The 17447-nt window shown below is 39.8% G+C and overlaps 1 protein-coding gene across 9 annotated transcripts in view; it reads right to left on the bottom strand.

Annotated features, from left to right (window-relative positions):
* ZMYM1 (zinc finger MYM-type containing 1) overlaps window positions 1–7211 on the bottom strand; it is a 34745-nt gene extending 27534 nt beyond the window's left edge. For 5 of the 9 annotated variants that reach the window (XM_024741531.1, XM_024741463.1, XM_024741504.1 and 2 more), the window contains exons 1-2: window positions 7138–7211; window positions 6448–6492 (exon numbers count right to left, since the gene is read on the bottom strand). The gene's annotated coding sequence lies outside the window, so the exon portion shown is untranslated. The remainder of the gene's footprint in view (window positions 1–6447; window positions 6493–7137) is intronic. The other 4 variants (XM_024741472.1, XM_024741481.1, XM_024741489.1 and 1 more) reach the window with 4 other exon arrangements.
* Window positions 7212–17447: the final 10236 nt, after the last annotated feature.

Below are 17447 nucleotides of genomic sequence, written 5' to 3'. Positions count from 1 at the left end.
AATACAATGAACAAAGGGGTAAAATAAATCCTAGAGACCTCTTTTTACCATAGTCGCACCCATCTGCCCCAACTGGGGCTAAACTATATATGTTGGAGACTATTAGCCGTCATAGGATAAATATCTTTCTGCTAGTTAGTACTACTTGGTAATAAGTAATTTAAAACATTTTAATTTAAACCAAAGAGGGATATATCATGGAGCAGAAAACAAAATTCACATGTTTTTAAAGGAAAACATGATTATCAGAAAGAGAAAGTTAAAAAAAAAAAATCTCATTCAAAATCATGTTAGAAACTCCCATAAAACCTTAAGGAATAAATTTATACTAGGAAATAAAAGACCAATACACTGAAAACGACATAACATTGATAAAAGAAACTGAACATGATTCAAAGAAATGGAAAGATATCCCATACTCTTAGATTGGAAGAATTAATATTGTTAAAATGGCCATACAACCTAAAGCAATCTACAGATTTAATGTAATCCCTATCAAAACACCCATGACACTTTTCACAGAAGTAGAACAAATAATCCTAAAATTTATAGGGAACCATAAAAGACAAAGAACAAAGCCAGAGGCATAAATGCTTCCAGATTTCAGACTATACTACAAATCTATAGTTATCAAAACAGCATGGTATTGGCACAAAAACAGACATACAGATCAACGGAACATAATAGAGAGCCCAGAAATAAACCCACACACCTATGGTCAATTAATTTATGACGAAGGAGGCAAGAAAATACAATGGAGAAAAGACAGTCTTTTCAGCAACTGGTGTTGGGAAAGCTGGACAGTTACACGTAAATCAATGAAATTAGAACACTCCCTCACACCACATACAAAAATAAACTCAAAATGGTTTAAAGACCTAAATATAAGATGCCATAAAACTCCTAGAAAGGAACAAAGGCAAAACATTTTCTGACATAAATCGTAACAGTATTTTCTTAGATCAGTCTCCCAAGGCAAAACAAATAAAAGCAAAAATAAACGGGACCTCATCAAAAGCTTTGGCACAGCAGAGGAAACAATCAACAAAACAAAGACAACCTACAGAATGGGAGAAAATATTTGCAAATGATGTGACCGACAAGGCCCTAACTTACAACATATAAAATCAGGTCATACAACTCAATATCAAAAACCCCAAACAACCCAATCAAAGAATGGGCAGAAGACCTAAATAGACATTTCTCCAAAGAAGACATACAGATAGCCAACAGGCATATGAAAAGATGCTCAACGTTATTAGAGAAATGCAAATCAAAACTACAATAAGGTATAACCTCACACCAGTCAGAATGGCTATCATCAAAAAGTCTACAAATAATAAATGCAGGACAGGGTGTGGAGAAAAGGGAACTCTCCTACACTTTAGTGGGAATGTAAATTGGTGCAGGCACTATGGAGAACAGTATGGAAGTTCCTTAAAAAACTAAAAATAGGGCTTCCCTGGTGGTGCAGTGGTTAAGAATCCGCTTGCCAATGCAGGGGACACAGGTTTGAGGCATGGTCCGGGAAGATCCCACATGCCACGGAGCAATTAAGCCCATGCACCACAACTACTGAGTCTGCACTCGTAGAGCCCACGAACCACAACTACTGAACCTGTGAGCCACAACTACTGAAGCTCGCGCGCCTAGAGCCTGTGCTCCTCAACAAGAGGAGCCACCACAACGAGAAGCCTGCGCACTCAACGAAAAGTAGCCCCCGCTTGCTGCCACTAGAGAAAGCCGGCGCACAGCAACAAAGACCCAACACAGTGAAAGATAAATTAAATAAATAAATAAATAAATTTTAAAAAAACGCTAAAAATAGAGCTACCATGTGATCCAGCAATTCCACTTCCAGGCATATATCAGGAAAAGATGAAAACTCTGATTCAAAAACATACATGCACCCCAATGTTCATAGCAGCACTATTTACAATAGCCAAGATATAGAAACAACCCAAGTGCCCATTAACAGATGGCTGGGTTAAGAAGATTGGTATATATATACAATGGAATATTATTAAGCCATAAAAGAGAATGAAACATTGCCATTTGCAGCAACAAGGATGGACCCAGAGAATATCATACTAAGTGAAGTAAGTCACTCAAAGACAAATATTGTATGATATCACTTATATGTGGAATCTAAAAAATAATACAAATAAGTCTATACACAAAATAGAAACAAACAGACACAGAAAACAAACTTACAGTTACCAAAAGGAAAGGGAAGGGGGAGGGATAAATTAGGAGTATGGGATTAAGTAATACAAACCTCTATACATAAAATAGCTAAGCAACAAGGATTTACTGTATAGCACAGTAAATATATATATATATTCAATATGTTGTAATAACCTATAATGGAAAATAATCTGAAGAAATATATATATAAGTGAATCACTCTGCTGTACACCTGAAACTAACACAATATTTTAAATCAACTATACTTCAATAAAACAAACAAAAACCCTTGAGACTGCAAAGAAATGGCAAGCTATTAGCAGTTACTTCTAGACACACAGACAGACCTCCAGACGGAATGTATACACTTTCCTCCTGGAAAATTAGTACAGTATTGCATACATAAACCTGTGGATGAAAGATTAATTAATTGTCAATCTAAGAAAGAGAGAATTTCCCTCCCCACTACACTTGTGCTCTTACTGTTCTACTTGCAAAGTCATTTCTGCCTATTCAAATTCTACTCAGCTTCTAAACCAACTCAGCTCTAGATTTTATCAAATTGGCAAGAATTAAAAATAAGATATGCCTAGATAAGATAAATCTAGGTATAACAGAATAGCTTTTAGTATGCTAAATTCTTCCACTGGAAACAATTATAAAATTAACAGGCTTGGGCTTCCCTGGTGGCGCAGTGGTTGGGGGTCCGCCTGCCGATGCAGGGGACGCGGGTTCGTGCCCTGGTCCAGCAGGATCCCACATGCCGCGGAGCGGCTGGGCCCGTGAGCCATGGCCGCTGGGCCTGGCGTCCGGAGCCTGTGCTCCGCAACGGAAGAGGCCGCAACAGTGAGAGGCCCGCTTACCGCAAAAAAAAAAAAAAAATTAACAGGCTTTACCTCTGAGGGCACCTTCCAGGATAAAGGAAAATGCCCAAGCAGAGAATAGCAGCATAGTGAGCTACGGAGATAGGAGTTCTGGGTGCCTAAGTAGCTGAAACTCAAGAGGCACAATCTGGGAGGAAAGAACCTCAGAGAAATAAGCCCCCAAATTTGCACACAAATATTCCCCATCTCCACTTATTAGCTAACCCTTAAACTGCACATCTACAGAGCAAGACTCCAAAAAACCTAGCAGAAAACAGCAGTTGGGAGGCTAAAAGAGATTACAGTAGCTTTGCAAAGCTAAGAACAGTTGAAATTTAAGCCCAGATAAGGAAGAGGGGACTTGGTAAAGATGTGGACTTTCAGTTGAGACTCCAGGAGGCCAAGCCCTAAGAGTAAGGGCCACAACCCAGGAGAAAAGACTACTTCCTAGAAGAAAGGGCAAACCTAAATAGATCAGCCCTAATTAATGCCTAACAGAATCCCTCAACAAGATCAATGTAATCTGCTAGTACTATTTGCACACCTAAATGAACTGCAGTCCTCTCTGGAGGAGTCTTTCAAAATTTTCACCCACAATGTCCAGAATAAAAATGTATGAGCAAACTCCCCCCAACCCCCCAACAAACAAAACTGGAGGGACTTCCCTGGTGGCGCAGTGGTTAAGACTCCGTGCTCCTAATGCAGGGGGCCCGGATTCAATCCCTGGTCAGGGAACTAGATCACACATGCATGTCACAACTAAGAGTTCGCATACTGCAACCAAGAGTTTGCATGCCCCAACTAGGGAGCCCGCCTGCCACAACTAAGACCCAGCACAACCAAATAAATAATCAAACAAAACAAAACTAAAAACCAAGGGGAAAAAAGACAACAGAAACAGACCCACAGTGTGGCTCATACTGATGTTAGTAGGCAAGAACTTTGATGTGTTTAAGAAAATACAGAAAAAGATGGAAAAGTTCAGCAGAATCCTGGAATTCAATTTTTTTAAAAATCGTGGGAATTTGAGAATTGGAAAGTAAAATAGGGAAATTAAGAATTCAACAGATGAATTTAATATCAAATTAGTGAACTAGAAGACAGGTTAGTAGAAAGTAGTCAGACTGATACATAAAAGGATACAAATAATGTAAGCAACATGTGGGAAATAGCAAAATGGTCTGACACACATGTAAACTGAGCCTGAGAATAAGAGAAAACAGGCAATCAAACAGGAGCAACATTTAAAGAAATACTGGCTGGACAATTTCCCGAAAATGAACAAAAATTTCAAATCACACGAATTCAAGAAGTTCTGTGAATAAAAATAAGATAAACATAAGGAAAAGACAACTCTGCACATCATAGTCACACTGGTGAAAACCAAAGATAAAAAGAAAATCTTAGAGGCAGCTAGAAAAAAAGGACGTTAACATACAGGGTAACAAAAATAAGAATGAAGGCTGTCTTGTCAGAAACAATGAAGGCCAGAGGCCAATGGAATAACTTTAAAATGCTGGGGGGAAAAAATCTATCTAAAATTCTATAGTCAGTAAAAACATCCTTCAAAAATAAAAGTGAGGGCTTCCCTGGTGGTACAGTGGTTGAGAGTCTGCCTGCCGATGCAGGGGACACGGGTTCGTGCCCTGGTCCGGGAAGATCCCACATGCCGCGGAGTGGCTAGGCCCATGAGCCATGGCCGCTGAGCCTGCGCGTCCAGAGCTTGTGCTCCGCAACGGGAGAGGCCACAACAGTGAGAAGCCCGTGTACCGCAAGAAAAAAAAAAAAAAATTAAAATCATCATTACTTATAGATGACGTATTGTGTACATAGAAAATCAAAGGATTTCCAAATAACTACTGAAATTATTAAGTAAATTTAGCAAGGTCAATATTAAAAAAATCAATTATATTTCTTTGTAGTAGAATTAGAAATTTAAAAATTTAAAATAACTATTTTCTATAGTGTCATAAAACATCAAATATTGGAATAAATCTAAAGAAATACGTCAAGATCTCTAGACTGAAAACAAAACAATGCTGAGAGAAATAAAGTAAGATCTAAATAAATGGAGAGAGACAGCGATTGACTCAATATTAAGTCAGTTTTCCACAAACTGAGCTACAGATCAAAATCCCAGTTTTTGTTGAACCTGCAAGATGACCATAATGTACATAAAATGTATACACAACCTTGAATAGGCACTACAATCTCAAAAAAGAAAAAAATTTGAGGACTTACTAAAAAGCTACAGTAGTTAAGATGGTATGGTATGGACACAAGCAAAAATGAGTAATGTAAGAGTCCAGAAGCAGGTATACTCTTATTTCTTTGCATTACAGCTACTTCTTTACGCATTACACTTTCCAAAGATTTGTTTTATTCATTGAGTTCTGCAAGCTCTTTTACTGGAATGATAGGAAGACTGGAGCAGAAGGCTAAACGCTTCTCAAACCAAACTAAAATGTCCATTTTTAGTTCTGTAGGCAATGGGGAGCCACTACTGATGAAGTGCATAGGTGCTGGGGTTATAGAGATAATTACCATGTGCAGACTCTCATAACACTCTGCCTAGCACAATGTAAGCATACATGAGGTACAAAGCAGAAATGAGGTAGGAGAAGATGGTCAAAGAAGTCTTAGAAGGTTATATTTGAGCTAGGTTTTCAAGTAGGTGTCTATGAAGCAATCACGGGGGATATTCCAGATATAGGGACAGTATGTGGAAAAACACAAATATATGGGAACTATAAGAAGTGGAGTTATTGATGAAGATAAAATGCAAGAGTGCTAGTGGAAGGAAATGAAGTTGGAAAAGCAGATGTGGTTCATATCCGGAAAGTCCTTAAATACCCAAAACCTTGAACTTAAGTCTTGTACATCAGTAGCTTTTGGGGTTCAGCAAACACTTCATATTTCTTTAATTAAAAATTTACTTTAAAAAAACTAATAAAATTATGAGATACACTTAACTGTGTTACATACCAAATGTGAAGTATTTTGGTGACCTTCAAAGCATTAATTTGTGCTAGATTAACAGAGATCTTCAGAAAATAGCTTTTCCTGCCATCAGGGTGAATATAATTCAATGCCTTGTAGCTGTGTCATTGATGAGGAAGTTTACAGCTTTGAACTTACACTTTTTGGGTTCTGAACTGTATATGTCCACTCACAGAAAATCCTAGAAGTGAATTTACTGTTTTAGCAAGGGCATCTACTCCTTTAACTAATACTCTTGCCTCAACCTAAGAGTTAAATGTGCAAAGTGTTAGGACTAAATGTAGTTCTTGTTATAAATTTCAGGGGCTTCTTGTCTTATATATTTGTGATGAGGAATACAAGCTATCGTCAGATGTTATCAGTGATTCAACACTTAAAGAGAAAATTCTCCACTTACCTACTTTCCAGTCAGTCTAATTTAAAAGTATGATGAGATTGCAACCTGAGAAAGTTAAAAAAGTCACCGTTTGTAAACATTAGTCCATGCAATCAAGATACTTTCGATTCAATCTTGTACACAAAAGCAAAATACTAACATAAAATGACAAAGACTGTACCTTCATCTAATCAAAATTTCAAGTCCCATTTCATGACGAGCCAAACATTTATAATAATTTAAAAATACCTTTTATTTAAGATCCCATGTACAACTCTATTTGCAAAAGGAGTTCCATGATTTTTTTTTCAGTTTGAAAAAAAATCACTGCTTAACGAGGGAGAGCCACAGGTGGGATCAAAATAATGTTTTAGAAACGAAGGCCATGGAGAAAGACCGAAGGCTGAAGGCAGTTACGGCGCAGGAGCAGAGTAGGCGGTGAGAAACGCAGGAAGCTGGCGGGAGGGTCGGAGGGGAGGCAAAACGCCCCGACTCTCTGCGGACTAGGTTAAAGGAGACGACAAACACTATCCAGGGGCCTGACCCCGAATTCCCGGCCCCCACATGGCGGCATCCGCACGCAGGGCTGAGTCCCTAGAACCCCGGCCCTCCCAGACATTTCATCCTTCCTCCGACTGGCCAAACTCGCCGCCCGTCTCTGGTAAAGCACAGAAATAAAGACCGACACTACAAGCGCTTAAGGAGGCTTACTAATTTCTCTCACCGACGGTCGCCGCGCTACGTTTCTCAAAAGAACTTCAACGGGAAACGGTCGCGCAGGCCCCACCCCTTCCCCGTCGTTCTCTGCGGCCGAGCATGCGCAGTGCATCCGCCGCCCACCCCCGCCCACCCAGGCTCTGGGCCACTTTTCCGTCAATAGGAAAAGGCAACCTTGGGGGTGGGTGAGGGGGCTGTTCAGATCCCTGACTAGGGACTAGGAGTTTAGCCCTGAAGCCCTATCTATTATAGGTGGCAGCCAGATTTGGACATTTCTTTTTTTATTTTTTAAAATAAATTAATTTATTTGCTGTGTTTTTGGCTGTGTTGGGTCTTCGTTGCTGCGCACAGGATTTCTCTAGTTGCAGCGAGCAGGCTTCTCATTGTGGTGGCTTCTCTTTGTTGGGGCACACGGGCTTTAGTAGTTGTGGCTTGGGGGGCTCTAGAGTGCAGGCTCAGTAGTTGTGCACACGGGCTAAGTTGCTCCGAGGCATGTGGGATCTTCCGGACCAGGGCTCGAACCCCTGTCCCCTGCGTTGGCAGGCGGATTCTTAACCACTGCGCCACCAGGGACGCCCCAGATGTCCAACTCTTGAACTTTCAAATTATGTGAGACATTAGGTTTTTTTTTTTTTTTTTTGCTGTACGCGGGCCTCTCGCTGTTGTGGCCTCTCCCATTGCGGAGCACAGGCTCTGGACGCGCAGGCTCAGTGGCCATGGCTCACAGGCCCAGCCGCTCCGCGGCATGTGGGATCTTCCCGGACCGGGGCGCGAACCCGTGTCGCCTGCACCGGCAGGCGGACTCTCAACCACTGTGCCACCAGGGAAGCCCTAGGTTTTCTTTTGTACTTAACCTATGTTGACTTGGTTTTCTGTCACTTGCAGTACAAAGTCCTGTCTTTTTTTAAAATAAATTATTTATTTTTGGCTGCGTTGGGTCTTCATTGCTGCGCATGGGCGTTCTCCAGTTGCGGCGAGCAGAGGCTACTCGCGGGCTTCTCGTGATGGCTTCTCTTGTTGCGGAGCACGGGCTCTAGGTGCATGGGCTTCAGTAGTTATGGAGCGCGGGCGTCAGTAGTTGTGGCTTGCGGGCTCTAGACCGCAGGCTTAGTAGTTGTGGTGCATGGGCTTAGTTGTTCTGTGGCATGTGGGATCCTCCCAGACCAGGGATGGGACCCCTATCCCCTGCATTGGCAGGCAGATTCTTAACCACTGTGCCACCAGGGAAGTCCACAAAATCCTGTCTTTTAATAAATGTACTCATGAGCAATTCCTAACAATAAATGTGTTTTACTTTCTAGGTTCATAAAGTTTGTCTCACTCAGCAAGATAAAGCAGTTGAGCCTATAAGATGTATAGGCTCCTGTTTCTAATGAATGACTCTTACGAGTAAAAAATATCCATGAGACAAGCCTTACCTTTTGTGTAGAAACTTTAAGAGAACTGGAGCAGTGAGTGCATACCCCTGATTCTGATAACAGGACTGAGGAAAAAGAAAAAAAACACTATAAAAAAAATTGAATCCTCGTTCTGGGTGAGGACTTCCATCGGGTGTGCAAACTGCTTGTCCCTGCATCTGCAGGCAGACTCTCAACCACTGTGCCACCAGGGAAGCCCCAGTTATCTAATTTTTGAGATATTAATTTGTGTTATTTGTTGTACACTTTTCCTCCCTTGCATCATTATCTCAGGGATTTTAGTAGGACCAAAAGCAGAAGCTGTTGGAAGTCAAGAGCTGGTCTCGTGTTTTGTGAAAATTCAGTCTGACTGAAAAGAGTAAGAAATTATCCAGGGAGGGAGGGAGAGAGAGAGAGAGTTGTTTGGGGAGACAGGAGGCGGAGACATGCCTTAGAGGAAACCAAGGAAGAAAAGATTTCAGAATTACAGGAAGAGGACGAAGGTCTATAGTTCTGTGATTTTAGGGGACCTGCAACATGTTCTTCAACCGCATTATGGGGAGAGTGCTGGACCCTGAGAATAAGGAGTTACATCCTTGCCGAAGATACTCATGATCAAGCCACTGGTCCTGATGAGAACCTGCAGACTGGGGCAATGGTTATCTCTGATGTAACCAGTCTGGACTAGTGAGCTAATAGCTGCAGAGATTCCATGATGCTTTGGTGGCGAGTAAGACCCACCATGGGACCTATACATACCTCTGGTGGCATTCTTCTTGGGAACACCAATAATGACTGAGATTAAATTTTCTGCCAGCGTAAGCATGAGGTCTCAGATTTAGATTTAAGCTGATTATGAGAAAACAAGTAAGTTATTTCCTCCATACTTGCATATGCCCTAAAATTCATACCTGTTACTTTTGGATGAAGCATGGGAACCCAACTTGTTTCCTTGACTTACCTCTTTTAAATAAGTATCTAAAGAGAGAAGCCCAGTAGGAGTCAAGCCATAGTCCAAGAAAAGCCCTCAGGATCTCATCCATAATCAATGACATTCATACCGTTAGGAAAACACCCAGATATTAAGAGTATCCTGCTTTTGGCCCAAGAGTAGGAGTTCAGAAAGAATGGGAATTAATACCACAACTTTATTCTTTGTATTCTATGCCCTCCCCGCAAAAAACAGGCTTCATTTATTTTTTCAAAGTCTAGTGCTAAAATTGCTTCATTTGATTATCCCATTTGGGTAGTATATCCATTTAGCATGCTTGTTTGCAAGAATTATATAACTCAACTTTAACAGGTTTAAACAATAAAAGGAATGCATTGAGTCATAAAATTGAACAGTATAGAAAGAAGATAAACTCCATACTTGTCTGGACTAGGTTGTATTTTTCTGTAATTCTCTCAGCTCTACCCTCTTTTTTTTTAGTTGAAATATAGTTGACTTATGTACGTTAGTTTCGGGTGTATTACATAATGAAGCTCTGCCTTTTTAAAAGATTTTTAAACATCTTTATTGAAGTATAATTGCTTTACATTGTTGTGTTAGTTTCTGCTGTATAACAAAGTGAATCAACTATACATATACATGTATCCCTATATCCCCTCCCTCTTGTGTCTCCCTCCCACCCCTTGCGGAGCACAGGCTCCGGACGCGCAAGCTCAGCGTCCATGGCTTACGGGCCCAGCCGCTCCGCGGCATGTGGGATCTTCCCGGACTGGGGCACGAACCCACGTCCCCTGCATCGGCAGGCGGACTCTCAACCACTGTGCCACCAGGGAAGCCCCAGCTCTGCCTTCTTTGATTGACTTTATTTTCAAGCTGGCCTCCTTCATGGTAGCAAGCTCATTACCATGGAGTATACTTTCTCATTCACAACCAGCTGGCCTATCTGGGATCTTGTGCTGATTTTGAACTAATTAGCGTGGTAAGGAGTCTAGGATACTGTTACTGAATTATATCAGGGACAACCCTTGGAATTGAGTGGTAGTATCAGTCCTCTTTGAAGCACATGGCTACCACACAGTGAGGACAGTTGGAATGGAGGATTGCATAAGTAGCATCATTTCAAATACATTTTAAAAAATAACTCACGGAAAGAAGATAAGGGAAAATATGCTAAATGTAAAGAATTGCTGTCTTTGAGACAATGAGACTGAGGGTAGATTTCTTTTTCCCTTACAACTTAAAATATTTATTTCTTTATTTATCTCCCCCACCACCTCAACCATAACCTTGTATCACTTTTATAATGGGGAAAAATCCTCATAAATTTGCTGGGAAAAAAAAATCAAGAGTCAAAGAACGATGCAAAACTGTAGTGTGAGATTTCACCAGCTTGTGAGTACGTAGCTAACTGGCAATATGTGGAACAATGTGCCACAGGGAGAGTAAGAATGTGTCAATTCTGTTTGTCTCCTTGAAGAGCCCTTCTCCCTCCTCAAAGTTCTTTATGCTAAAAAAAAATTTTTTTTTAAAGCACCTTAATTATGTGTCTCAGGACAATTCTTTGAAATACATTTTAGATTTTATTGGCTGGTTATCACACAAACAAACTCAGACGAAACTCTTTGTGTGAGTCTTGCTCTGCATCTCTGCCTCACGTGCACTTTCTCTGTTTCTGAAACTGGGTGTCTTTGCCTCTTACATCTTATTTCCTAGCACTTAACACAATAGTGGACAAGGAGTCACTGGATAAATGTTTGTTTAATGAATGGATCAGTGAATGTATCATTTCTGCCTCAGGATGTCTTTGTTTCTATTTCTCATTGTTACTGTCTCTGGACTATGAATACAAATGACCAAATACTAAATAAATTCACCTTGAAATTGGCTTATTTTTTTCAGCTGATATTAAATCTTACAGGGGCCTGGCATTTGGCACTGTTCCGCAGTGTTTCCATCATGACCTCAATGGAACTCTTGGAGTCACTTAATCTGGGCCAACCTAGTTGGTAATATCTGAAATAATAGTATTCTTTTCCTGCTAGCTCATCTTCCCATTTTAAAGATCAGCATATAACAATACTATCTTTGGAGTCAGACAGCCCATGTGTAAATTCTGGCTCTCTCATTTACTAGTTGAATGACCTTGGGCATTAACCTGTGTGAGCCTCAGTTTCCTCATGTGTAAAATGGAAATGACAATAATACTTTATGGGGCTGCTGAGAAGATCAAACAGGACAATGTATATAAAGCATAATATCTGCCCAAAAGTAAGTGCTGAATATCAGTAATTATTAATTAACAGATATCTGTTGAGTGTTGTTTATGTGACAGGCACTATACTAGATGGTGGGGATTAAAAAAAGCACCAAGATAGACACAAATTCCTGCCTTCATAGAGCTGGTCTAGTGGGGGATTTTGACATGTAACTAGGTATTACCAACATGACCCTATGAGAGTGGAAGTATGGGATGCTGGGAGGCCCATAAAAGTTCCCATCTAGCTCAGGTTTGGAGGTCAAGGAAGGCTTCCAGGAGAAAATAACATAAAAGTTGATATAAGAAGTCTGAGTAGGACTTAGCCAGGCAAAGAGAAGGGGGAAGAGTATTCTAGGAACAGCCTGTTCAAAGGCTGAGGCAAGAAAGAGCTTGAAGCATTTGAGGAATTGAAATAAATTCAGTATTATTGAAGCCTATTATACAAAGTGGAAGGAGTAGCTAGAATTGAGGCTGGAAGTAGATGGGGGTCACATCATGTTGGGCCTTATAAACTAGGTTAGGGAGTGGGAAGGGTAGTGGGAAGACAAAAGAATTTTAATCAAGGAAGTTACTTGATCGGATTTACACTTTAGAAAAATTGCTTTGGCTGGTTGGGGGTAAGGGTAGGAAGGGCAGAATAGCTGTAGGTACAGAGACCACTTCTGAAGACCAGTTCAGAGAGTGCTGTAGTAATCCAAATCAGAGATGATGGTGGTCTGACCCAGGAGTAGAAGTGGGGATGGAGAAAAAAGGACCTATTAAAGAGATGTTTAAGAGAAAATCACTGTGGATTCGTATGAGATGAAGGAGTTAAGCATGATGATCAGAAAACCTGGTAGGGAATTCCCTGGCAGTCCAGTGGTTAGGACTTCGCACTTCCACTGCCAATTGGGGGGGGGGCGGTGGTGGTGAAAAGAAAACCTGGTGGATGGTTGTATCATTCCATGAAATAGGGAACACAGGAGAAGGAGAAGTAGTTGAGGGGGTGGGGCACTGGGGCAAATAATGGGTGCAATATTAAATTTGTTGAGTTTCAGGTCCTATGGAATATCCAAAGGAAAATATTTAATAGGCAGCTGGAACAGTTCAGAAGAAATATCTGGGAAAGAGTTATAGCATTGGGTCACCACAGTGTTGATGATTATAGCCACAGAAGTGGGTGATGAGAGTACACCTATTGTGGGTACAATGAGGTGAAAAGAAGACCAAAGAGAGAGATCTTGAGGAGCACTGATAATTTAAAAATCAGTACAGATATGGGAACATAGGAAAGAGATTAAAAAGAAATGACCAAGGCGTACGAGAATATGGTATCACAAAGCAGTGAATATGGTATCATAGCAGTGGATTGAAGAGTGGGTGTGATATGAAGAAATGAAAACAGTGAGTATAATCAGCTCTTCCAAGAGGTGTGTTGTTATGACAAAGAAGATAAAGTGGTAGCTGGTGAGACACTCCCTCCTTTGTAATTGGAGGAAAGAAAGAATGGTTGGTATAATTGCAGAAAACCTTGTGAGTCTGGTGCCAGGAACTGAAGAAGTTCTTACTTAATGGCTTCTATGGTATTTTCTCTATGGACTAAGAGGTCAGGTCATCTGCCATGAGTGAGATGAAAGGGTCACACATTTGAAGAGAAGGGAGAAACTCTGAATAGTCATTGTGAAGAATGAAAGAGAGAACTGACAAAAAAGGCATGGGAAGATTTCTGGACAATACCATTAGCACAGTTGAGGTTGAGGAACTTGAATGTATATTCATGCCAGCCTGGTAGGCTGTATGATTTTTTACCAACAATAGTAAGCAGCCCAGGTGTAGGCATGGAGAAGTTGATTCAGGGTTGTTTTTTCCAGGTAGGTACAACAGAAGGGCCACAGGAGAAAGGTGAGTGTATTGGCAAGTGACTAGTACAAAAATCTAAAAGGAAGAGAAGAGAGTGGAAGGTTAATAGGATGAAAATAGATTGATTAAGGAACCAGATGTCTTCATAAGATAGAAGTATAGCTTTAGAGAGAGAAATTGAGTGAGAAAATAGAAAAGATAGAAGGCTGTAGTCAGAAAGTGGGATACCTTAATATATTATTTCACAGGTGGAGCAAATTTAGGTGGTCGAAGGATTCAGATTGTGGCCATTGGATGTGAGGTTTCCATGATTTTGGTTACAAACATCTGGCCAATTGCATAGTATTTTATTATGTCTGGTATGTAAAGGGTATACAGGTTGAGTTAACTTTTTTTTTTTTTTTTTTTTTTGAGTTAACTTCTCTTTCCTTATGCTCCCAGAGTATCTCTTCTGTAATACTCACCACACTGTAGACTAATTATCTGTTTGGTTGTCTGTCCTTCTCAGAAAGTGTATGTGGCACAGTTTCCCTGATTCTTTCAACCAACCCTTTATTCCAGTCCCCCATTTATTACATTCCCTTCTTCCTAAGGAGTAGTAAAAGCATATTATCTACTTTGTGACTTATGATTCAGTATTTGCAGCCTCAGCGGCCATGGCTCACGGGCCTAGCCGCTCCGCGGCATGTGGGATCTTCCCGGACCAGGGCTCGAACCCGTGTCCCCTGCATCGGCAGGCAGACTCTCACCCACTGCGCCACCAGGGAAGCCCATGATTCAGTATATTTGATGGATTCTTTTACATCCAGGGGACTTTTGTGCCTGGGGAAGAATACTCAACAGCTACTTGTTTGTTGCTTAACACCCAATTTACTAAAGTCATATTTCTAATAAACAATATGTTGAAATCATTTTTTTCTTGAGCATTAAACATGGAATACACGTTTGATTAATTTCCTTAAACAATTTAAACTGCAGTTACAAATTTAATATGGCTGATACTTTATTTTGTCCCCTGCATTGGCAGGCGGATTCTTAACCCCTGCGCCACCAGGGAAGTCCCTGGCTGATACTTTTGAATATCTCATATGCCTTAAAAATCAGCAAAGCATGTACAAATGCAAAGATTACACAATTGACTACACATATTTAACCTATTCAATGCCATAGGTTAAATATTACTGCATTATTTTTGCACTGTTTTTATACCTCTTAAGTTTATACCTATATTATACCTATACTTTGTTATCTTCTTAAGGTTTCGGTAATATTATTTTAAATATTTCTGGGATTTCAGAAATATTACCAAATTCAATAGAAAAAAAATTGCAATTTTAGACCAGTTGAGGTTCTGGGATCTGCGATATCAACTAATTCTTTCTTAGTTGGGATTTAAGACCTAGTTTTGCTGTTCAAGGTAATTTAGACTAATTTAAAAGCCTTTTTTTAAGTAATAAAATTTTAAAAAATATCATAAGACATAACTCTCTGTCGTCCTTATGGTTTTTAATTTTCGAAGCTTAGTGTCTATACTGGAAACTTTGTAAGCCCTAAGTTTTGCATGATCAATAGTCCCTAATCAATCATCCTGCCATTACATAACATCATTCTGCTTGAAAACTTAGGTATTTCTAACTAGTATTTTATTATAAGTAGTAGGGCCATTTAGTTGTTTTATCACCTGAGAGATGAAAGTTTGATTCACTTTTCTCATCTTTAGAGTATCTGTTGAACTCTATTTTTACTTGCTTACTGTTAATCTGGTGCTGAGTAACTGCTGGACTGTCTTTTATCTGGTCATGATAATTTTATGAAATCACTAGTGCTGATGGCTCCTTCCTATACTTGGTACTTTTAATTTTTTTTATTTAAAAAAAATTTATTTGGTTGCACTGGGTCTTAGTTGTGGCAGGTGGGCTCCTTAGTTGTGGCTTGCCAGCTCCTTAGTTGCAGCAGGCGGGCTCCTTAGTTACAGCTCAAGGGCTCCTTAGTTGTGACGTGCAAACTCTTTTTTTTTTAATCTTTATTGGAGTATAATTGCTTTACAATAGTGTGTTAGTTTCTGCTTTATAACAAAGTGAATCAGTTATACATATACATATGTTCCCATATCTCTTCCCTCTTGTGTCACCCTTCCTCCCACCCTCCCTATCCCACCCCTCTAGGTGGTCACAAAGCACCAAGCTACCTCCCTGTGCTATGCGGCTGCTTCCCACTAGCTACCTATTTTACGTTTGGTAGTGTATATATGTCCATGCCACTCTCTCACTTTGTCCCAGCTTACCCTTCCCCCTCCCCATATCCTCAAGTCCATTCTCTAGTAGGTCTGTGTCTTTATTCCTGTCTTTTTTCTTAGATTTCATACATATGTGTTAGCATATGGTATTTGTCTTTCTCTTTCTGACTTACTTCACTCTGTATGATGGACTCTAGGTCCATCCACCTCACTACAGATAACTCAATTTCGTTTCTTTTTATGGCTGAGTAATATTCCATTGTATATATGTGCCACATCTTCTTTATCCATTCATCTGTTGATGGACACTTAGGTTGCTTCCATGTCCTGGCTATTGTAAATAGAGCTGCAATGAACATTGTGGTACATGACTCTTTTTGAATTATGGTTTTCTCAGGGTATATGCCCAGTAGTGGGATTGCTGGGTCATATGGTAGTTCTATTTGTAGTTTTTTAAGGAACCTCCATACTGTTCTCCATAGTGGCTGTACCAATTCACATTCCCACCAGCAGTGCAGCATGCATGTCCCCCTGACCAGGGATTGAACCCGGGCCCCCTGCATTGGGAGCATGGAGTTTTATCCACTGTGCCACCAGGGAAGTCCCCTACTCAGTACTTTTTAAAGGTGCTTTGGCTTATTCATAAATTTTTGGTTCAAAAAATATATATATATATATACACACACACACATACATACATACATAGAACATAAACATAAGTAAATTATATGTAGGTATATTTAAATCAACATACCCTTTACAGAAGAAAAAATACATGTGCATTCACACCTCTACTTGCAGATACACATGTAACTCATTATTAAATGTATCATATTGTATTCATCCTTTTATTGTATTAAAGCTATTTTTCTCTTTTCAGTCTTAGTATGGATGTATAACCTTTATAGATTTGAATTATTCCAATTAACCCAAATTATGATGTTTTACAATCAAATTATTACAAGTTGGTCAGAAGAAAACATAGGTATAAATCATAGCAATATTTTTTGGATGCCTCCTAAGGCAAAAGAAACAAGAGCAAAGATAAACAAATGAGACCAAATTAAACTTAAAAACTTTTGCACAGCAAAGGAATCCATCAACAGTGAGAAGACAACATACTGAATGGGAGAAAATATTTGCAAATGATATGACTGATAGGGGTTAATATTGAAAATATACAAACAGCTCATATAACTCAGTAACAAAAAAGACCAAAAAACAAACCAACAACCTGATTAAAAAATAGGCAGAAGACCTGAATAGACATTTTTCTGAAAAATATATATCAGATGGCTGAAAGGCACATGAAAAGATACTCAACATTGCTAACAGTCAGAGAAATGCAAACCAAAACCACAATGAGATATTACCTCACACCTCTCAGAATGACTATCATCAAAAAGTCTACAAATAACAGATATTGGTGAGGATGTGAAGAAAAGGGAACCTTAGCACACTCTTGGTGGGAATGTAAATTGGTGCACCCACTATGGAAAACAGTGTGGAGGTTCCTCAACTAAAAACGGAACTACTATATGATCCAGCAATTCCAATCCTTTGGTTATATATATGAAGAAAACGAAAACACTAATTCAAAAACATATATGCACCTCAAAGTCT

This window comes from Neophocaena asiaeorientalis, unplaced genomic scaffold, assembly GCF_003031525.2.
Source record: "Neophocaena asiaeorientalis asiaeorientalis breed wild unplaced genomic scaffold, Neophocaena_asiaeorientalis_V1.1 scaffold804, whole genome shotgun sequence".
NCBI classification, from domain to species: Eukaryota; Metazoa; Chordata; class Mammalia; order Artiodactyla; family Phocoenidae; genus Neophocaena; species Neophocaena asiaeorientalis.
The sequence above is the reverse complement of the archived record's forward strand: the minus strand, read 5'-3'. Positions and strand labels throughout refer to the sequence as shown.